General features: G+C 47.1%; 1 pseudogene across 1 annotated transcript in view; it reads left to right on the top strand.

The window, feature by feature from the left end:
* LOC144110877 (uncharacterized) overlaps positions 1–15830 on the top strand; it is a 36204-nt pseudogene extending 20374 nt beyond the window's left edge. Inside the window, exons 3-8 of the transcript XR_013309940.1 lie at positions 127–270; positions 8662–8760; positions 9594–9744; positions 11352–11472; positions 12821–12896; positions 15454–15830. The product of XR_013309940.1 is annotated as an uncharacterized LOC144110877 (transcript). The remainder of the gene's footprint in view (positions 1–126; positions 271–8661; positions 8761–9593; positions 9745–11351; positions 11473–12820; positions 12897–15453) is intronic.
* Positions 15831–21093: the final 5263 nt, after the last annotated feature.

Genomic DNA, 21093 nt, shown 5'->3' with positions numbered 1-21093 from the left:
CCTGCAAGACGAGGTGTAAAATGACAGATGCGAAAAAACAGCTGCTTTTTACAACACCTTTTACTTCAGGTCTTGAAGCCTGTATGTACAACGGTACTAAATGGTTTCGCTCGTACTTTGCCGCAGGACCAACTGCCTCACTGCGGCGCGGATTTCGTGGACGCTGGAGTGAGAGTTGTCCGCGATGAAGTTTGCCTCAATGGGCGCGGAAGGGTGATCGCCGACGGACTCCTCACCCAGGAGGAATGCGATACCCTGCTGAAGCTGAGCGTGAGTCCTCCGTGGAGCAAGCTTATTTTATTCTGAACATGATCTGTCCAACAACCGCCGAACTCCCATGTGACCAAGAACACAAGAAGAAACCGACCGGCAGCAGAGCTTCTCAAAATTTTATGCATACTGTTAATTGTCCTCTAACCGTAGAAACCCACAAATTTATTGCGGTTTAGAGTTATGAAGCACCACTAAGTGCTTTAAGAGGAAACATTTTTGCTGTAATTTTAGTGGTACGCATATTTGCATAGTAAATTAACCGCTTGATTTCTCTGAACAGAAATACGATACAATAGCCAGGACTACAAAAACCTCATACATCCTTAGTGGCGGTCCCTTGCTGACACTGGATAAACGGCCCGAACGTAAAATCTAAATACACAGACATTGTAGCAATGTAGCTGTCACCTCTGGTGCTGCCACCTACCAGGGCCATGTGTTCCTGCAGTGAGACTTGAAATGTGTGAGAATACCGTATTTACTCGCATAGTGCAATCTTTTCTACTTTGGCTGTCAAAGTGTACCATTTTCCTCCTCGCTTAATAACCACACCACTTTGTTTTAGTGCGCAGTCAGCCGGTAACGATAGTAAATTCTTGCAGGCACCCATTTTTGAACGCCGACACAACTAGGCATTAACACGAAGCTCCATCTGTCGAACTGTTATACTTAGTGGCACAGGCAGGGGCATATTGGTTTACATTCTTTTTCTGGCTGCCCCACCATACTTTTTGTCGAACACCGAGACTTCTCTACCGCACCTTTAGGTAGAAAAACCAATAAGAATGTTCCGCGAGAAATCCGAGGATCAGCAGAAACCGCGCTTGGTCTCTAATCAAAGTTTTTCTGTTCAGTCTGCTCAGTAAAGACTGTAGAATCTAGCTGCGGTTCGACTTCGCGTTGAATGCCGGTAGTTGCGCTAGTGTGAGCTTTAGTTGTGCTCTCTTTGAATATATTTATGCGCCTCTGGACAAGTTATAAGTGCAGGTTTAAAGTAAAAGTTGTTTATTATTTCCAGCACGGTAACCGTCCTAAAGAGCGCGTTTTGTCTTGTATAGGAGACGAGTTGTACCAGGTGAAATACTCATTCTACCCCCCAAACTTTTGTACCATCTTTACCGTTTCAAGCGTTTTCTGAATAGTTTACTTCTCTTAATGAGCGCATATTGGAAATATGCTTTGGTTTGCTCTGAGTTTGCTTGGGAAGAGCAATCTGGACGCACATGTCCCACCTGTAGCAGCACCTGCCATCTTAGGGCAGTGGCAGGTGGCGTTTATATTAATCATTGGTCTTGCGAGGTTGCTCGGGAGATTGCTCGTGTTAATAGTGATTTGCCCCCACATACTTTTAATGGTGTGTTACTTTGTCCAGTTACAAGATATGAGTACCTCGGAATTCATATTAAGGCTAACCTTAGCTGGCACGCGCACATTGAGCACATCACTAATAAAGCTAATCACATGCTCGGATATCTGAGACGCAACTTTCACGCAGCCCCAACTAACATTAAACTTATACTCTATACCACTCTCGTACGTTCACAACTAGAATATGCTTCATCGATCTGGGACCCTTGTGCTAAGAGTTTGATCGACCTACTGGAGATGGTAGAACACAAATAAGCGCGCTTTATTCTCTCCGACTTTCGGCGTACATCAATCGTAACGGCTATGAAGACTACCTTGGGCCTACCTTTACTTGCATCGCAACGCAGAATTGCCCGTCTGTGCCTTTTTCACAAATTATTTCATCATGAGTCCATTTGATACGAGTTACTTCCTTCCCCCTTCATGTATTTCATGCCGCACATATCACATACATAACGGTAAGCATTTCTACGTAAAAAATTAAAACATTCTCGGATTCTTTTATTCCTTGCACTTCGTATGACTGAAACCGCCTTCCTTCTTCAGTTGCCACAATTCCTGACCCTGTATTGTTTCAGACGGCTGTTACCGCTTCTATTGAATGATATATTGTGTTGATAACTTATTCTAAGTTACCTATGTTTTGGTAATTTACTGTTCTCTGCTGTTTGCATTTTCAGTGTTATTATGCGTTACCCACTGCCCTCTGTAATTCTTTGCCCTGAGGGTGAAATAAATAAATAAATAAATAAATAAATAAATAAATAATGGATCGCACAACCCCCACCGGTGGCAGCAACCGTCATCCCAGCGCACCAGCGTACCGCTTAACCGTTGCACCACTGCGCCAGGAGTGGTATGAGAACTACCAGGGATCTATTAATGTTAAAAGGGAAAGAGCAATTCTGCAAATGTGGGCATTAACCCATTACTCTGACGCAGCGATGGCGTAGAGGTAGAACATCCGCCTCGCGTGCAAGAGGACCGGGGTTCAAATCCTGGTTCCGCGCAATTCTCTACCGGGTTTAAAAAAAAATCCGGGTGTCGATGGAATTGCATAACCAGGCCTGGAGTGCGGCCTGATCTCGGTGACCAGAACCGACAACGCACTCTCTCACCAGAGCAGGATTTGGCCACCATGGCGTAGTACTTGGCCACAACCTTCTATGATCAAAGCAATTAACCCTCGGCCCTCAGTCCCCAGCGGCTGCAGAGCAACTGACCACGGCGGCGGTCAGACCTGTGACGCAGCGGAGGGTGCTAAGAATCTCTGGCTGCGGACAGGCCGCCATTGGAATCTGAACCTGGCAACGTTTAACGCTAGAACTTTAGCTAGTGAGGCTAGCCTAGCAGTGCTGTTTGAGGAACTAGCGGGAATTAAATGGGATGTGATAGGGCTTAGCGAAGTTAGGAGGACAGGTGAGGCGTATACAGTACTAAAGGACGGACACATACTGTGCTATCGCGGGTTAGAGGATAGACGAGAACTAGGTGTGGGATTCCTCATTAATAAGGATATAGCTGGCAACGTAGAGGAGCTCTACAGTATTAACGAGAGGGTAGCAGCTATAGTAATTAGGCTGAATAGGAGGTACAAGCTGAAAGTGGTGCAGGCCTACGCACCCACATCCAGCCATGATGACCAGACCGTTGAAAGTTTCTATGAGGACGTAGAATCGGCAATGAATAAAGTAAAATCGCAGTACACTGTACTGATGGGCGACTTCAATTCGAAGGTGGGCAAGAAGCAGGCTGACGACCACGTGGTAGGTGACTATGGGATAGGCTCTAGAAATAGCAGGGGAGAGTTATTAGTCGAATTCGCGGATAGAAATAATTTACGGATCATGAATACCTTCTTCCGCAAACGAGAAAACAGGAAGTGGACCTGGAAGAGCCCCAATGGTGAGATTAAAAACGAAATCGACTTCATACTATGCGCTAAACCTGGCATCATTCAGGATGTGGCCGTCCTCGGAAAGGTGCGTTGTAGCGACCACAGAATGGTAAGGTCTAGAATTAGCTTAGACTTTAAGAGGGAACGGAAGAAGCTAGTGAAGAAGAAGACCATTAACGAGTTAGCCGTAAGAGGGAAAGCACAGGAGTTTAGGATAGCGCTGCAAAACAGATATTCGGCTTTAACTGAGGAAGATGATCTTGATGTTCATTCAATGCACCATAATCTGACATCAATAATTACGGAGTGCGCAATAGAAGTAGGCGGTAGGACAGTTCGAAAGGATACCGGGAAGCTATCTCAGGTGACGAAAGATCAGATTAAGAAGCGCCAAAACATGAGGGCATCTAACCCTACCGATAGAATAGAACTAACGGAGCTATCAAAGTTAATAAATAAGCGCAAGGTAGCCGACATAACAAACTTTAATATGGAGAGAATCGAGAATGCTATAAAGAACAGAGGTAGCCTTAAACAGTGAAGAGGAAACTAGGCATAGGTAAAAACCAGATGTATGCATTAAAAGACAAGCAGGGCAATATCATTAGCAATATGGATAAGATAGTTAACGTAGCCGAAGAGTTCTACACAGACCTGTACAGTAGCCAATGTAATCAGAGCGTTAATGAGAAAGACAGCAGTGCACAGCAATGCGTCATCCCGCCAGTAACGAAACATGAAGTAAAGAAAGCCTTAGAAGCGATGAAAAGGGGAAAAGCAGCTGGGGGAGGATCAGGTAACAGCAGATCTGTTGAAGGATGGAGGGGACATCGTGCTAGAAAAACTAGCCACCCTGTATACGCAATGCCTTATGACCTCAACTGTACCAGAAGCTTGGAAGAATGCAAACCTTATCTTAATTTATAAGAAGGGAGACGCCAAGGACTTGAAAAATTACAGGCCGATCAGCTTACTATCCGTTGCCTACAAAGTATTTACCAAGGTAGGGCAACGTTAGAATTTAATCAACCAAATGATCAGGCAGGCTTTCGTAAAGTATATTCCACAATAGATCATATTCACACTATCAATCAGGTAATAGAGAAATGCACAGAATATAACCAACCTCTATATATAGCTTTCATTGATTACGAGAAAGCATTCGACTCAGTGGAAACCTCAGCAGTCATACAGGCATTGCGTAATCAGGGGGTAGAAGAGCCTTATGCCAAAATACTGGAAGAGATATATATATATATATATATATATATATATATATATATATATATATATATATATATATATATATATATATATATATATATATATATATATATATATATATATATATATATAGCAACTGCACAGCTACTATAGTCCTCCATAAAGTCAGCAATAAAATTCCAATAAGGAAGGGCGTCGGGCAAGGAGACACGATCTCACCAATGCTGTTCACCGCATATTTACAGGAGGTATTTCGAGAAGTACTTGCAACTGGGCTTGTTGGTGCATATTCGTGAAAGACATAAGAGCGCAAACTGGCAACACGGACGAGGAAGGGAACAGGACAAGCGCTACACTTTCAACAGGGTTTATTGAGGGAAGAGCGTATATATAGCCTGAATTGTGAACAGTTGGGAATAAGAATAAATGCAGAATACCTAAATAATCTGCAATTTGCTGATGACATTGCCTTGCTGAGTCACTCAGAAGGTGAACTGCAAATCATGATCAATGAGTTAGACAGGCAGAGCAGATCGATGGGTCTAAAAATTAACATGCAGAAAACCAAGGTAATGTTCAACAGCCTAGCAAGGGAACAACAGTTCACAATTGGCAGCGAGAGCCTAGAAATTGTGACGGAATACGTCTACTTAGGGCAGGTAGTGACAGCTGATCCGGATCATGAGAGGGAGATAACTAGAGGGATGAGAATGGGGTGGAGCGCATATGGCAAATTCTCGCAGATCATGAGTGGCAGTTTACCAATTTCCCTAAAGAGGAAAGTGTACAACACCATAATCTTACCGGTACTCACCTACGGGGCAAAAACGTGGAAGCTAACGAAAAGAGTTCAGCTTAAGTTAAGGACAACGCAGCGAGCCATGGAAAGAAAAATGATAGGTGTAACGTTAAGAGATCGCAAGCGGGCAGAGTGGGTGAGGGAACAAACACGGGTTAATGACATCCTAGTCGAAATTGAGAGAAAGAAATGGGCTTGGGCCGGGCATGTAATGCGAAGGCAAGATAACCGCTGGTCCTTAAGGGTAAAGGAGTATATTCCAAGAGAAAGTAAGCGGAGCAGGGGGCGGCAGAAGGTTAGGTGGGCGGATGAGATTAAGAAGTTTGCAGGCAAAGGGTGGATGCAGCTGGCAAAGGATAGGGTTAATTGGAGAGACATGGGAGAGGCCTTTGCCCCGCAGTGGGTGTAGTAAGGCTGATGATGATGATGATGATGAACCCATTACTCTCAAGGCGGAGCGGGGGCTGTCGTACGACGACCACCGCTCGCGGGCGGGCTTATCACACGTAAGCTGGCTTATGTGTCTCAGCTTACTTTTTTATTTTACTATACCCTCGCGGCCATAAAGACAATAAAGGGGAGTATTTATACAAAATAAAAAGAAGTATTACAATATCAGTATAATTATACGAAAAGTTTCTAGTCATACACTATTAGCTAATGCTTTGTTGAATAAACGGCGATCATAAGTCAGTACCAATGTTTGAAGGTGATTTCGATTCTTTGAATGCTCGGAGTAAAAAAGTAAGCTTTGGTTCTGCAAAATTGCATCCATCCTTGCGGGTGTGATTCATAAATGCTCCGTGCATGATATAAAAAAGGCAAAAGATGCATACCGCGACAAGACAAGTTGCGAGTGATGGTTGTCACCACTTCGTGCACTTTTGCGTGCGCTCCCAGACACCCTTAGAGCGTGTAGGGGTAGCGGTCTCGGTCACAAAGGAGATGCCCTCGACTCAGCGTGGCAAGCTCAGCCCGAGAGCAGCTACCAAGGGACAAAAGGGTTGGTCGTTTGGTGACCAGCTTTCGTCGGTCGCAAGCCAGAGAATGTGTCGGAGCCGAAGGTTTACAAAAGAAAACAAAGTTTATACAGCGAAGAGACGATACAGAGGATTTCACAATCACTCGCACGAGCAGATGCGAAGTGATTTACAAATACAATGCAACTCGTGCAAAGTAACAATAGAGAGAGATTACAATTCTTTACACCTTAAGTGCACTAACACAGAGACAAACAACAAAACACAATTTGTTCACCGTGCACTGCGACCGTCCGATAACCTGAGGAGCACGACGGGGCCGATCCGCAGACTGGCGCACGTTGCCTCGCTTGTCCGTGGCTGGGCGGTGGTGTTCTCCCGGGAGTCGAGCGGGCACGCTTCTCGGAAGCTTAAACGGCGGTTCGGGCTAACAGACAGCGGTTGAAGCCCCTCATTTATAGGCGCAGTCCGCGTCTGTTCTTCGCGCCGAGGCAGGCGCGCACACACACGCAGTTTCAACTGCACAAGCTCCTTCTCCTTCTCGCGCCAGGCGCGCGACCACATAGGACGAGCGCGGAGACAGCCTTCGAGAAATTTCTGGGTCCTTCTCGCGATGCGAAGACGCCGGCGCGAGAGCGAAGGGGAGAGGGTGTCACTTTAGCGCGGTCAATGTCACTCCCTCTCCGTCGACGAAGAGTAAAAACTACTCAGACATTCTAGAGAAATCGACGCCACGCGTTGCCGTGTTTCCTTGGGCGCCGCGACGGCGAGCTGAGTAGAAAGGGCAGCAGCGCACGCAAAGTTACGCGCTCTGCGGGGATCCTTCCCCCGCTGTTTTTTTGTTTTATTTTACAGCGCGCGGGCGCGATTGCTCTACGCGCAGCGCCGGTTTTACAAATATGCGCCGAATTTTGTGACAATAGTAGACCAAGAAGCTGGCAGTTCTGTTGTAGTTTGAGAGGATAATTAAGCAAAAATAGCGCAAAAGATGAGGAAAAGGAAGAAAAACAACAGGACCAGCGCTAACTCACAACTGAAGGTTTATTCACAGGAAGCAAGGAATATAAACAGCGCAAACTGGCGAACAGGTATAAAATAGGGGTTGTCTTTTCAGCTCCTAAATGACTTAAAAGGTTATGTGCTATGGTGGAAAGACAGGCTGAAAAACAAAATGAATCCCAAAGTACCTGTGGAATTAAACATTATGTGCTATGGTGGAAAGACAGGCTGAAAAACAAAATGAATCCCAAAGTACGTGTGGAATTAAACATAAAACTAAGTATGTTCCATGCTCTGAAGGAGTTGTTTGTAAAATTTCTTTTCCTGCGGACAAGTATACATTGGCCAGACGGGTCGTTGTATTAACACGCGCCTAACTGAGCATGCTAATACATTTGAGGCTAGTAAAGCTACTAATCTAGTCGATCATGTTAGAGACTGCAAATCTTTCATCCCTACTTTTCATCACAGTGATATATTATACAGTCACCCAACGCAGTTAGCTAGGGAAATTATGGAGGCTTTCTACATAAAGAAAAAATCTAGATTGTGCGTTAGCAGCCTGTCGGTTTGCCTGCATGACAGTGAAGTTTGTTTCGTCGATTCCACGTAGATACACCTTTTTTTGCTTTGTTTTTTGTTTGTTTGCGCGGTTTATATTCCTTGCTTCCTGTGAATAAACCTTCAGTTGTTAGTTAGCGCTGGTCCTGTTGTTTTCCTTCCTTGTCCTCGTATTTTGCGCTATTTTCGCTTATGTATCACCAACTCGCCCGTCTTGCCATCGTGCTGAGAGGATAAATTGAACAGAATCATTTTGGACTGCTTTGTGGCAGCATCATTTCGACTGGTGGATTTCAATATGGGCAGCTTACAGGGCATGCGCAGAGCAATCCAACATGCATGTGCTCGTAAATAAAGTTGTATATAGTATGGCGCAGTGTGTCATAGTACCTCAGTCGACCGTACGGCGGCCTCTGAGAGTGTCGTCACGCGGTCGCTCATGTCTGGCTGAGGGAAGATGGGTGACCCTAATCTAGCGCTTAAACGCGCTCTCTGTTGGATGGTCGTTGGATAATTTTTTATCCGCCACTTGTAACCTCTCGTTGGCTCCATCTTCACAGGAATCGGGAATCCCCGGCCATGGCTACTCGATGAATGGAGCCTACCCTCTCTCGAGCCACGAGCTGTTCATCGGCGTCGACGCAACGGAACTGGTCAAGGTGAGAATAGGCAGTCCATTATGGTATAGGGCGAGTAGCCCTTTGACATGCGTATTTGTTTAAGTTGGTTCACTGTAGCGTTACTGCTACATGACAATTCTGGCGTGTCAAGCATGATGATCGTCGGCACGGTCGTCGGCGAGTCATATTCTAATGAAAAAAAGAACTGGAGGGAACACTTAAGCTCGGCGTTAAAGGAATGACGCGATAGCGTTATTCGGTTAATGGCCATATATTCGTAGTTGGTCATTACCGACTTAGCATCCAGAGATCACTGGGACTTCTCATACCACTTCTGGTGCAGTGGTGCAACGGTTAAACGACGCATTACTGCCCTGCGATGGCAGGTGCTGCCACTGTTGGCACTTCTGCGAACCATGCTGCTCTTCGTGAACAACCTTTCACAACCAATCTTTATGTTGTCACCTGCCACGGTGGTCGGCTTGCTCGCTGTGCGCTGGGCAGGTTGTGATGAGGTCACAAAGTCACGTGACACAGATGGTCCTCCTGGGTTGCTTCTCCGGGCATTTTTCTTCCACAACGCCGACGACGACGTTCGATTTTTTGTAACAGCAGGAGCCTTAACGAAGTCTCGTTAAAAAGTTCAGGCTTAAGTTTGTTATTTTTAAAGTTATCCTTGTGTGGCGATGAAGTGTCCTCTCTGCGTATGTGCCATCCGTGTTCACGTGATTCACCTTAACATTGCCCATATAGCCTTTGTAGCGGGCACCAGCAGGTCTTGGGGTAGGTACAGGGAAGGCGATAAGCGGTAAATTGGGCTACAGTAATGACGCTAGTCTCTTATTTTTCTTCGTTGGTTGTTATCCCTTTAGCGCCTGCAGAAGTCCACGGACAACGCGACAGCAGCGAGGCTCATGTTCCGGGCATCCCGCAAAGCGAGGCTCCTCACAGAAGCCTACTTTAGACTCGAGAAGAGGCTCTACATGCACTTCGTCCACCTGCAGTGCAGGATCGCTATGCCGAGTGAGCTTCACGCTTGCCACATACGCCTGCACTTCTATCATTGCGGCCCTACCTCCAAGAGCGTTAATGTTTCCCCCCGCGAGCACAAAAATGCAGCTCATACGAGTCATCCACCAACAAACTTCTCCAATACGGCTATTTGCATAGTCAACTCTTTATTTCCAACGCATATTCTCATATATATGAAAGCATAAGTCAAATAATTAGTGTTTTATTGTGGTGAGCTTCCAATAGCCCGAAGTGTCAACGTTCTTCGCAACCGTATTGGATATTTGGCACGGCCGTTTGAAAAGCACCTAGTCAGTCTTCCTGACATCAAAATTTAAATCACTGAAGTGGCTTATGGTGCCTAGCTACCCCTACAGCAGCGCCTGTAGCTGCACCATCACATCTTAGTGCTGAGATATTTTAGTACGAAATCACTAATCAGCAGGTTCAGAACCTAGCAAAATCGTCTTGTGTTTGGCTGTCGGAGAGAACCAGGATCGCACAAATTCCACCGGTCGCAGCACCTGCCATCTGAGAGCTGTGGCTCACCGCCTAACCGGTCCACCGCTTCGCCAATAGTAATATGAGGGCTGCCAGGGAGCTATGAATGTTAAGAGAAATACCAAGTTTTCATACATGAATACGCCGTGCTTTCGCACTGTATGCTAATGTTGTAAATATTCTCTTTTTTTGCAGTGTGAATTTTGCATCAAGGCAGACGCCTAAAAAATCTGCGGGCCATGGCATACTGAAAGCCCCCGCCTGGGGATCTTTAACATGCGCTGACATCGCACAGTGCACGAACGCTAAGGCGCCCGTGTGCTGTGCGATGTCAGCGCACGTTAAAGATCCCAAAGCGGTCGAAATTATTTTGGAGCCCTCCACTACGGCACCTCCTTCCTTTCTTCTATCACTCCCTCCTTTATCCCTTCCCTTACGGCGCGGTTCAGGTGTCCAACGATATATGAGACAGATTCTGCACCATTTCCTTTCCCCGAAAACCAATTATTATTATTATTATTATTATTATTATTATTATTATTATTATTATTATTATTCATTCGCGAATACCGGAGTTCCCGTCACCCGTTCCGCAGTCGACCAACTTCATATTTTAGGAACTAAGCCGCAACATTTATGTAAAATGCGTGGGAATAGAAATAACTATATTAGTGAAGTCAGGCTTCATTGTGTTGTTTTGTTTTGACATTTTCAAATCGAAAACACATAGTCGGTGTTCTTCGTGCAACAAGGGGGTTCGTGCACCACTGAACTCGGCGATACAGTTTACAAACAGCAGAGCGGCCGGCAGCAGAAGCGTGGTTAGTCTGGACAGCCAGAGAGCTGGAGCCGCGCGCCGGCACTTCGTCTTTAACTTCTTTGTCTTCCATGGAGACAACATTAGGCACGTTCATCATAGTTCAGGAGCGTTTATCATAGTTCACTACAATACTTTTTATGCGAACCAAGTGAAAGACAAGGCTGACGAGAATGTGAAATACAGGTCATAAGTTTTTCGTCCTTTTTGAACTGTCCAAATCAAGATATGGGCCTTCAGTTTACCAAAGTTGCTACCGTAGTGGCTGTTTGTGAGCCCAAAATGCGATTCAAACATGCAGATTCCACGACAAACAGGACCGACCTAAGCCACACGATCCACTCGGACAACTGTGACTTCGAGGACAATGCCACCTGCAAGTGTCCGGAATATAAGCTACCGCTGTCATTTCGGGACTACAGGTACGTGTTGCACGCGCTGTATAAACGATCCCTTAGCTCGCATTTATTATTGCCTGCGTCAAGCGTTATGTGAATGTCCGCCTTGCTTGAAATGACGTCATCAAGCGGGTGCAACATACGCGACATACCATATACCATCACGCGAGATACCAGATGAGGAAATTCCTCATCTGACTTTTTCAGGTCATTGCAGCCAGTCATATCAAGCCACCTGTTGCAGCTGGACACACTGCCTTTTAATCCCACGCTTGCTATCTTTCCACGCTCCACACCGCCAGATTCCTTTCTGCTGAGCTGGCCTTTTTCTTTTCACAGTTGTGCAGGTCAACCGGTTAATTATCTTAGCAGCCATCATGCCCGCACAAGATTCACCCTCCCCACCTTAACACCATTCCTACTTCCCACCCCTTTTCCCCTTCACCCGGCCTTCCTCTTCGGAGCGATGACCCTATTTAAACCCCGCCAATGATGAACGCTTTGTCCAGACAAAGAGAAGTGCTTTTGTCGAGTCGTTGGCAAGCGTCCTGAGGTGTTCCCTTCCTTGCTGAGTTTGTGATTACCATAGAAAGAGAAGGTTATGAAGAGGGTAGAGGATTGCGCTCTCTGAGGGTGGCTCCACGGCAGAATACAAGGCTACATGGCTAAAACGAATTTATAACTGCTTTCGCTGATTCATGCACTAAGCCAATAAGCCTAGCCTGTTGTGTTACCTTCTTTCAGTGGGCTAGCACAGAGTTTCCTGCTCAACGATTTCGCCACTGTATGTCTGGAGGAGCGGGTTGCTCGGGAAAAGCAACCTGGGTCTAACGAGCTCCACCGCTGGCTGCACTTTCCATCGCAGGGCAGTGGTGCGTCGTTTAACCGCTCCACCAGTGCGTCAAGAGTGGTATGATGACTCCCAGTGATCTCTCCATGTAAAGCAGAGAATGAAAGATTCTGCGCATATATGGGCATTAACGCCTCTAACGCCATCGACTCATAGCATTAAAGAGGCGATAAAGGCTGCTGTAGCAACGCCACCTCTCCAGAGCGGAGTGTGTGAGGAAGATAACCGGAGCCGCGTGGGAGAAAGCCCAAGGTCCGGGTGGTCTCAAGGAGTAAAACAACTCGCTATGGAGTCCAGCAGACGACTGGCTTCGGGTCCTCTTTCCGCATGTGCGCTGCAGTACCCTACAGTTTTAGTCTGCAGCAATGAGGCCCCGACACAAAGCTAGTGCACCTAATTCGCAGATGGCCTAACCGAACAGTTTTTTTTTTATTAACCACTCGGTCTCAATTTTTTGCTGGCCACTGAAGTACATTTTGTTAACAGTGGGTTATGCTCCCTTTCTTATCTCCAAACTTGCAGCGCCTCTATATACTTGAACAACGACTTCCACGGCGGCCAAACCGTGTTCACCAAGACGCCCCGTACAAGCATTCGGGTGAGTAAAGGCTTGCTCTTCACTCGTGTAGAATAACTGAAGGCATGTAGTTTTCCTGCGGTTCGTACGAGCACTGTAGTTTTTTTTTTATTTCATGCATGCAGAGGATGTACCACAGCGACCTTGTAAAATGTAGTTTCGTGAAAATGTGGCACATTTAGAGCTCAGATATTAAAGCTTCTCCTTTCAAGGCTTTTGCATGGTCGGTTCAAACTGTGGAGACGACGCTAATTTCGTTCATCATGACACAGCCTTCTGAAAGTCTTAGGACAATCAGCGCCTTTCCCGCGCGACATTATTGTTCGTTATGGTGTGGTATGGTAGCCAATAAGAATGCAATTTTTGTCAACTAATATCTTCGTTTATACAAAGTGATAACGTATTGATGCAGTCCAACACCAAAATGTTACCAGTGCCTCTTTATTCGAAGGAAACTAGTTGTTTTTGTTAACGTTGAATATTGCGCTAGGACCCGGGCGAAGCTGTTGGTCTGTAGCGATAGGCGTGTTGGCGAGGTTCTTTGATAAATCTAGTCGTAGGACCTCCTGCATGCCCAGTTGATCAAAACTAGGCTCTATGGATGTTAAAAGCTTGGAGGTTAGCTGACTACTTTGTCAATTGCGGCATTAAGATTGATTACTCATGTGTCTTAAAGACATGCTAATCGTGTACAGTAAAAGTTCTAGGAAGCCACCAACAGCTGACTGCCCTGCTTATAGGTGACGCCTCTTTAGATCACGTCTGAAAGCTCTGAAAGAAGTTTAAAGAATGGCGCATTTGTCGTTCCGTCGCTCCTCGCCCAAAGCCTTCCAATCCTCTCCGCCGCGGCACCTTCCCATTCGTGAAAATGGAGTGGTTTTTTTTTATGGAACTGTCAAAAAAAGCAGGCAAGCAAACAGAAAAACAGGCACACGCACATGAACATACAAGCATGCACACACACTAACGCAAAAACAAATGCACACACACACATACACACCAGCGCAAACACACACATACGCACGCACGCACATACACGTGCGCTCATACAAACACACACACAAAAAAACTCACAGGCACTCATAAACGCAACGACACCAACAGAAACATGCACACACGCACACTCGAACACACACACACAAATACACAAAAACAAGCACACTTAATTCCCTCCTCAGGCCTTTTTTTTTCCTGGTCACCTTTCTGATAATGGAAGTACAGAGAACTACACCTTCGGCCCTTGTGACCAGAAAATAGAACTTGTAAAAATATGTTTGCTCGGAGGAAGAAGTTAAAGAGGTATGACATGCAGCTGGTTTTGTTTTTGTAATGTGTTTTGTGGCGACATACTGGCCAGAAGTTTTGCTTGAGTCTCATCACTGGCTTGACTGAATAACACTGGCATCCCGGCAGTGACTCTGCCAGCGTCAGCGTATCCGTATATTTGTGACGTTGTGATGCAAAGAAGGGGCATGTAGCACCTTCATTGGAGGGACGAACTAGAACTGAGGGAAAATTTGGGGGACGCTAATTTCCTTACGTGTGTGATGATGAAGCGTAGTGCCACTTGGCCCCTGAACGCCACGAACTTCCGGTCAGTTGACGTCACTTATGGTGTGGGGAGGTTACTTCGGTTTGGTTTTACGGCATTTCCGGTTTACTTGGCGTCACATCTGTTCTATGTCATGAGTCATATTTGGTCGCATGGCTCATATAGAGACGCGCATAGCTGCTACTCATCGCATGTCACGTCCAATCTGGGGACGTCACTTCCCGTTTGCCATGAGGCATGACTGGTCATATGATTCATACTCGCATACATAGTTGCCACACACAGCATCTAGGCCCCACCCGTAGACCATAACGCCTCTTCATACTGCCTAATCTCCAGTGTGACGTCACAGCGTCAGCACAAAATGGTCCGACGAGCTCCTTGTGCTATCGCATGGAAGGAGCTAGCTTCCTTCGCTAATGCCCGCTGGTCATCCGCGCTGAGTCCGAGTTTACCTTAGTGAAGCCAAGCACTCCAGGATGAAAAGAGGCAGGCGGGACAGGAAAAATTGGCGGTGGCTTAGTTCTGGTTAAACCTGGAGTGACACGATAGCTACAGGTGACAGAGTGGAACTTGCTCAGTTGAATTGAAAAGTCATTCTTTCGCCGCTCCGTTTCTCTGGGCGTTCCTTCTTCATATTTGTCCCACTTGATACGGCGCATGCACACAGCTGTTGCAGCTCGGTTTCGCCGGCGCGCCGCGCCCCGGCAGCAGCAGCTGCTCCACACCACGTGGCTGGTCACGTGACCGACCACGTGGTGGTGGCGGCGCCGCCACGTCGTGGCTGCGCCGCCACCGTCATGTGCTACCGCCATGCCGGAGGCTCGAAATGCTACCGTAATGTAGCTATGGAAGCAAGGTCGGTCTGTAGAAGAACGATAGTTGAATACGGGCTAGTAGGTGTAAAAGTGACGACTGACGGTCCTGTTCTTCTGTGCGGTTCTTGTGCGCTGAAGGCTAAGGGAGATCTTGAAGCATCAAGATTTACGTGGACACAATGCGTGTCTCTGCCGCCACGCTGCGCAGGCCATTCTGAGACCCAAGTGCGGTCGAATGCTGTCGTTCGCGAGCGAAACGGCGCACGGAGTGCTTCCGGTCTTCTCCGGTCGGCGCTGCGCCCTGCTTGTCTGGATGACGCACACGGCGATGGAACGGGAAGCTGCCAGACCAGACTTGGAGCGAATGCTGCGGGACATTGAAAACCGCTCGAAAAACGACACATTGTTAGGATGACAAACGTTTGCATTTTTTCTCATCCTAAAGATGTTGACGAAACAGGAAGCTTCCAGCCAGCGCCGGAGCAGTGTCGGATCGATTGTGTCCAGTGCGGTATTATCGCTTGTTGCTAGAATATCCCTCTGTATGAGTTTAGTGAATCTAATAAATAAAAAAGATACTTTTCCTTCCTGTTTACGGAGGGGCCGAATGCGGCAGTTGTGTTACTTTGCCACATGAGGACAATGAGATGAATGCACACAGGCATTCATAGGCAGCGTCTCTAAATCTCTTTTACCTATGAACTCAGAAGGCAAAAAATTAGATAAGCTTAAGACTCATCCCTTTTGAAACGCTGGCGAAATGCAGGTTTCAAGCACAGATTTGTGGCTGTTTCAAATATTTGGACACTTCAGCTCCACCTTAAGGGTATGACGTGATAGCATAATGAGTTAAATATGATATATGCAGAATTGGTCATTGTCTACTTTACATTCACAAGTGTCTGGGAGCCCTCGTACCACTCTTGACACAGTGGTGCAGGTGTTCAGTGATGCGGCACTACCATGCGATGGCAGGTGCTTCCACCGGTGGGCCTTGTGCGACCTAAGTTGCTCTTTCCGAGCGGCCAATCATTACTTTAGCTGGCACCTGCTTCCACCGGTGGGCCTTGTGCGACCTAAGTTGCTCTTCCCGAGCGGCCATTCATTACTTTAGCTGGCACCTGCTTCCACCGGTGGGCCTTGTGCGACCTAAGTTGCTCTTCCCGAGCGGCCATTCATTACTTTAGCTGGCATCCGTTTCCACCGGTGGGCCTTGTGCGACCTAAGTTGCTCTTCCCGAGCGGCCAGTCATTACTTTAGCTGGCACCTGCTTCCACCGGTGGGCCTTGTGCGACCTAAGTTGCTCTTCCCGAGCGGCCAATCATTACTTTAGCTGGCCCCTGCTTCCACCGGTGGGCCTTGTGCGACCTAATTTGCTCTTCCCGAGCGGCCAATCATTACTTTAGCTGGCACCTGCTTCCACCGGTGGGCCTTGTGCGACCTAATTTGCTCTTCCCGAGCGGCCAATCATTACTTTAGCTGGCACCTGCTTCCACCGGTGGGCCTTGTGCGACCTAAGTTGCTCTTCCCGAGCGGCCAATCACTACTTTAGCTGACACCTGCTTCCACCGGTGGGCCTTGTACGACCTAAGTTGCTCTTCCCGAGCGGCCAATCATTACTTTAGCTGGCACCTGCTTCCACCGGTGGGCCTTGTGCGACCTAAGTTGCTCTTCCCGAGTGGCCAATCATTACTTTAGCTGACACCTGCTTCCACCGGTGGGCCTTGTGCGACCTGAGTTGCTCTTCCCGAGCGGCCAATCATTACTTTAGCTGACACCTGCTTCCACCGGTGGGCCTTGTGCGACCTAAGTTGCTCTTCCCGAGCGGCCAGTCATTACTTTAGCTGGCACCTGCTTCCACCGGTGGGCCTTGTGCGACCTAAGTTGCTCTTCCCGAGCGGCCAATCATTACTTTAGCTGGCACCTGCTTCCACCGGTGGGCCTTGTGCGACCTAAGTTGCTCTTCCCGAGCGGCCAATCATTACTTTAGCTGGCGCCTGCCACGTTGTGCAGTTTTCTCATAATCCGGTGGGTAGGTTGTGATGATGCCGCAAGGTCAGATGAGCTAGGTTTCCCACCCACCTTCTAAGTAGCTTCTCTGGGGATTTTTCCTGGATTTCTCGCTCAAGGTCTACCAGGCCGACGACGACTCTGGAATTTTGCGACAAGAGCTCCTTAATGATATCGCGTTAAAATTATCTGTATTGGGGGTATGAGCGTAGAGCCAACAAGCCTGATTTTTCGTACAGATCCATGCATTGAAGGCTTGTTAAGAGAGGTACATTGCGCTTTCTATCGCGTCTTGCGCTCTCTGCTAGTGATGGAAGCATGAAATTAGAAAAAGAGCACAAATGCGGACGGCACATTTGAAGGCGCGGAGGATCTCCGAATAAAGTTTTTTTTTACTGTAAGCCTGCATCGCAGGAAGAAGGCAGTGTCACGATTGCGTGACGAGCCGAGACCAGAAGGTAAGACAAAGGAGTATTTAAGAGAGAATGAAATGTTACCTGGGATTCTCTACTTTTATAATGTTCGTCATGATCGGAACAAAGTAGGCCAAACGTTTACAAGTCAGTGTTATGTTTACGACATCTGAACGAGTCATGATTTTGTGCAGAATGAGTGGCCCTGCAAGTAAGCGAAAGGCTGGCTGTTTCATATAACTCCAACGTGCCCTTGTCGGCATTGTGTTTTGTACAAAAGTCAAAAATTCTATGAAAAATTCTGCATTGAAAAACCAGCAGATGTATAAATGGGTGCTCATAAGAGGGAGATTAGGGAATTTGCCGGCATAGTGCAAGACGCCTGACTGTGATCCATCCTGGCATCCACTTTTAGACGACCGTCATTCTGCACAATCATAGCGACCAGTTAACCCAGATGAACCATAGAACCGTCTGAGATTGCCCGAACGGGGACTGAATACGTCAGTAGGCCGTCAATACCATATTGAAAAAAAAAAACTCTCTCCGTCTGTCTCTGTCTTCTGTCTCAAACAATGGTTAGTCGCGAGAAGTTGCTGGACAAAAACAACCCGAGTCGGAGTAGCCCCACCGATGGGAGCGCCTCACAACCCGCCCACCGGGTTGTTAGAAAACTGCCCACCATTGCAGATGGCAGTTAAATTAATGACTAGTCGCTGGGGCAGAGCAACCTGGATCGCACAAGGACACCAGTGGAAGCACCCGCCGTCCGCAGTGCAGTGGCGATCGCTCAACCGCTGCACCACTGCACCAGGAGTGGTATGAGGACTCGCAGGGATCTATGAGTGTCGGAAGAGAATGACCAATTCAGCATATATGAGCATTAACCCATTAAATCTATCGCGTCATACTCTTGAGGCGGAGCTTAAGTCTCCCCTCCAGTTTCTTTCTGACACGTTAGAAGAGGATCCCAGGTGCCTGCGCGCTGTATATTAAGAAATTCGTTCAGCCGGTTTCTCTCTCAAGACCAAAAAGTGTCATTTCACCGCTTATTCCTTTGCACTTTTCGAGAGCTGAAGTTTCTGGGCCATATCATGAGCGCTTAGGAGGTTAGCCTAGACCTCTATAAGACAGCCGTAAACGCTGCTTAGCCCTTTTGTATTGGGTTCGGGGTCGCTGCTGCTTGATGGAACCGCGGTCAATGAACACGCGTTCCCACAAAGACATTCTCTCGGCCACACTCACTGCCGATTATATAGGGCTCCAATTCCCTTAAGGTCCTAAGTAGAAGACAGCCTCGCTGAGGAGGGAGTGCCCCTTCACGTTCACTTTCGCGCACAATCTCGCACCCCCACGCACTTATGAAGAAGCCCTCGTCACGTGTTTGAGCATGAGGGTGAGGAGGATCCCAATTGGGTAGCATGTATGCTGCGGTAGGTCTGCACGTGTTCCATGGCCAGCTTGTGGTCGACAAGTGTTCCGACACCCGTGCCTCATAAACCCTGACGCTTCAGGCAGCACGCAGGAGATGCACCAAAAACGACACCATTGCCTCCAGGCATGGTCGCTGCAAACGGGGATAATACCGGATGACTGCTCGCCGCGGCGGCGCTCGGAACGTGAGGAGACACAATAAACTGGGCTTTTTTTGCTCGAACTTCAGCCCGTCGTTCGTTTGGGCCGAGGAAGGACACACTGTGGCGTTACGAAGCACGGTGATTGAGGCCATATGACAGCTGGTCCTATCCAGGTGGTCTACAGCTGCAGGCCTGGTAGCAGAAGTTGTCGAGTAGACCGCACATGCTCGGAGCCACCCAGGAGAAATGGACGTGCTGGCTGCTTCTAGGCGAAACTTGCTGACGCGGTTCTCAACAGCCCATCCCAACCGATAAGCGAAGTGTGCGCCGCATTCTTGGTTTGTGCGCCTATCATCGTCGTTTTGTTCAGAACTTCTCTCAGATAGCTGACTCCCTAACCCACCTGTCGAAGGATGCAGAACCGTTCTTTTGGGCCATGAGCAACAATAAGCTTTCGAAGACCTCCGAAATTGTCTCCACAGTACTCCTATACTTTGACCCTTGGACGAATACGCCGACATAGAACTGCACACCGACGCATGCAACGTGGGCCTCGGTGCGGTCCTTTTGAAGTGATAGGACGACATTCTGCAAAGAAAAACTACGGCCAGACGGAGCATTCTTTCTCCTTAATAATCCTATATTTATGAAAAATGGCGCTGTACGTTTAAAAATTATCCGTCTTTAATTGTTGGCTTAGATGGCAAGTGTCAGCATCATTATTTTTGTATATCTATGACGTTTATTTTTCTCTTTTCATCTCCTTGCAGAAATCAGACATGTAGATAGTAGCTCATGACCGTGCATCAAAACGTCAGCTTAAAATCAGCGCATGTTGACGTCTCTCCTCTAGCCTGGTCTTCACTTCAGTGCTTTTTCTTTTCAAGTACATAATTTGCAAGCTGCTTCCACATGACCGACTGTTAGAAAGTGATGACGCCACCTGAAAATTGTATAAAGTATTGAAATGATAGAATATTTCTTCCACAGAGCACATAACGTTAACCAAATCCTATGGGGCGAAGAAATATTGCATAAAACACTAATTTGGCACACGGAGTTACATTCGCGTTTACATTTGAATGCTTCTATTTTTGTGTGAATATGCTCCTCATGCGTTGTCTTGCTTATTCAGCTCCCAGTTTTGAGGCCCCTTTTTAGGCGAATAGAAGTTACTCGTTCTCAGTGCAGCACATTAACTATAAGCGATCGCGAGCGGCTCAAGCCATGTTCTGTTAAGTACGGAATGATTTCGCGTATGTACACATACGAGACATGTCGCTGATTGGACGTTGGCAAAATGTCCCTTTCTATACCGTTCCGAACGCTTAACACGGCAGGTTGCTAGGTCAGTTCGGTCTCTCGGCCCCTGATAACCTTGTTCATTCTTCCGTGCTCAAAGGACTTGGGTTTTGCATGCCTCCGAAGGTTTAGCCCCAAGGGTGTGGTCGTAGCCATTTTTATGATAATTAGAGAGCTCTTTATTACGTTTGGGTATATGTTCGTGCTTGCTAAAGTAGGCTTACGCTTGCGATGAGGCGCTTTTGGTCACCCCACTATCCTGTCTCTTCTTCTGTATTTAATGTCCCATGTTAGCTTTTCGATGCAGCTTTTCTAATATGTGCGTTAGAAACAGAAGGCATTCCACAAGTTCCTATTTAAAGGGTGCTTGATCTTCTGGAACTTTTTTCAGTGATGCTATGCCAACTAGCTCAAATGTCGATTCTACTTCTGGAAAAATATACACGAGGACGCCATTCAATACAACCTTTTCATACGGTCTGGGAAAGTGCTTTATTCGGAATTGTCATCAATGTTTCTGGGGATTTTTTTCTCTCGAAATAATAA

This window comes from Amblyomma americanum, chromosome 11 (genome assembly GCF_052857255.1).
Source record: "Amblyomma americanum isolate KBUSLIRL-KWMA chromosome 11, ASM5285725v1, whole genome shotgun sequence".
NCBI lineage: Eukaryota > Metazoa > Arthropoda > Arachnida > Ixodida > Ixodidae > Amblyomma > Amblyomma americanum.
Note: the sequence above shows the minus strand (reverse complement) of the source record. Positions and strands in the feature narration are given on the sequence as shown.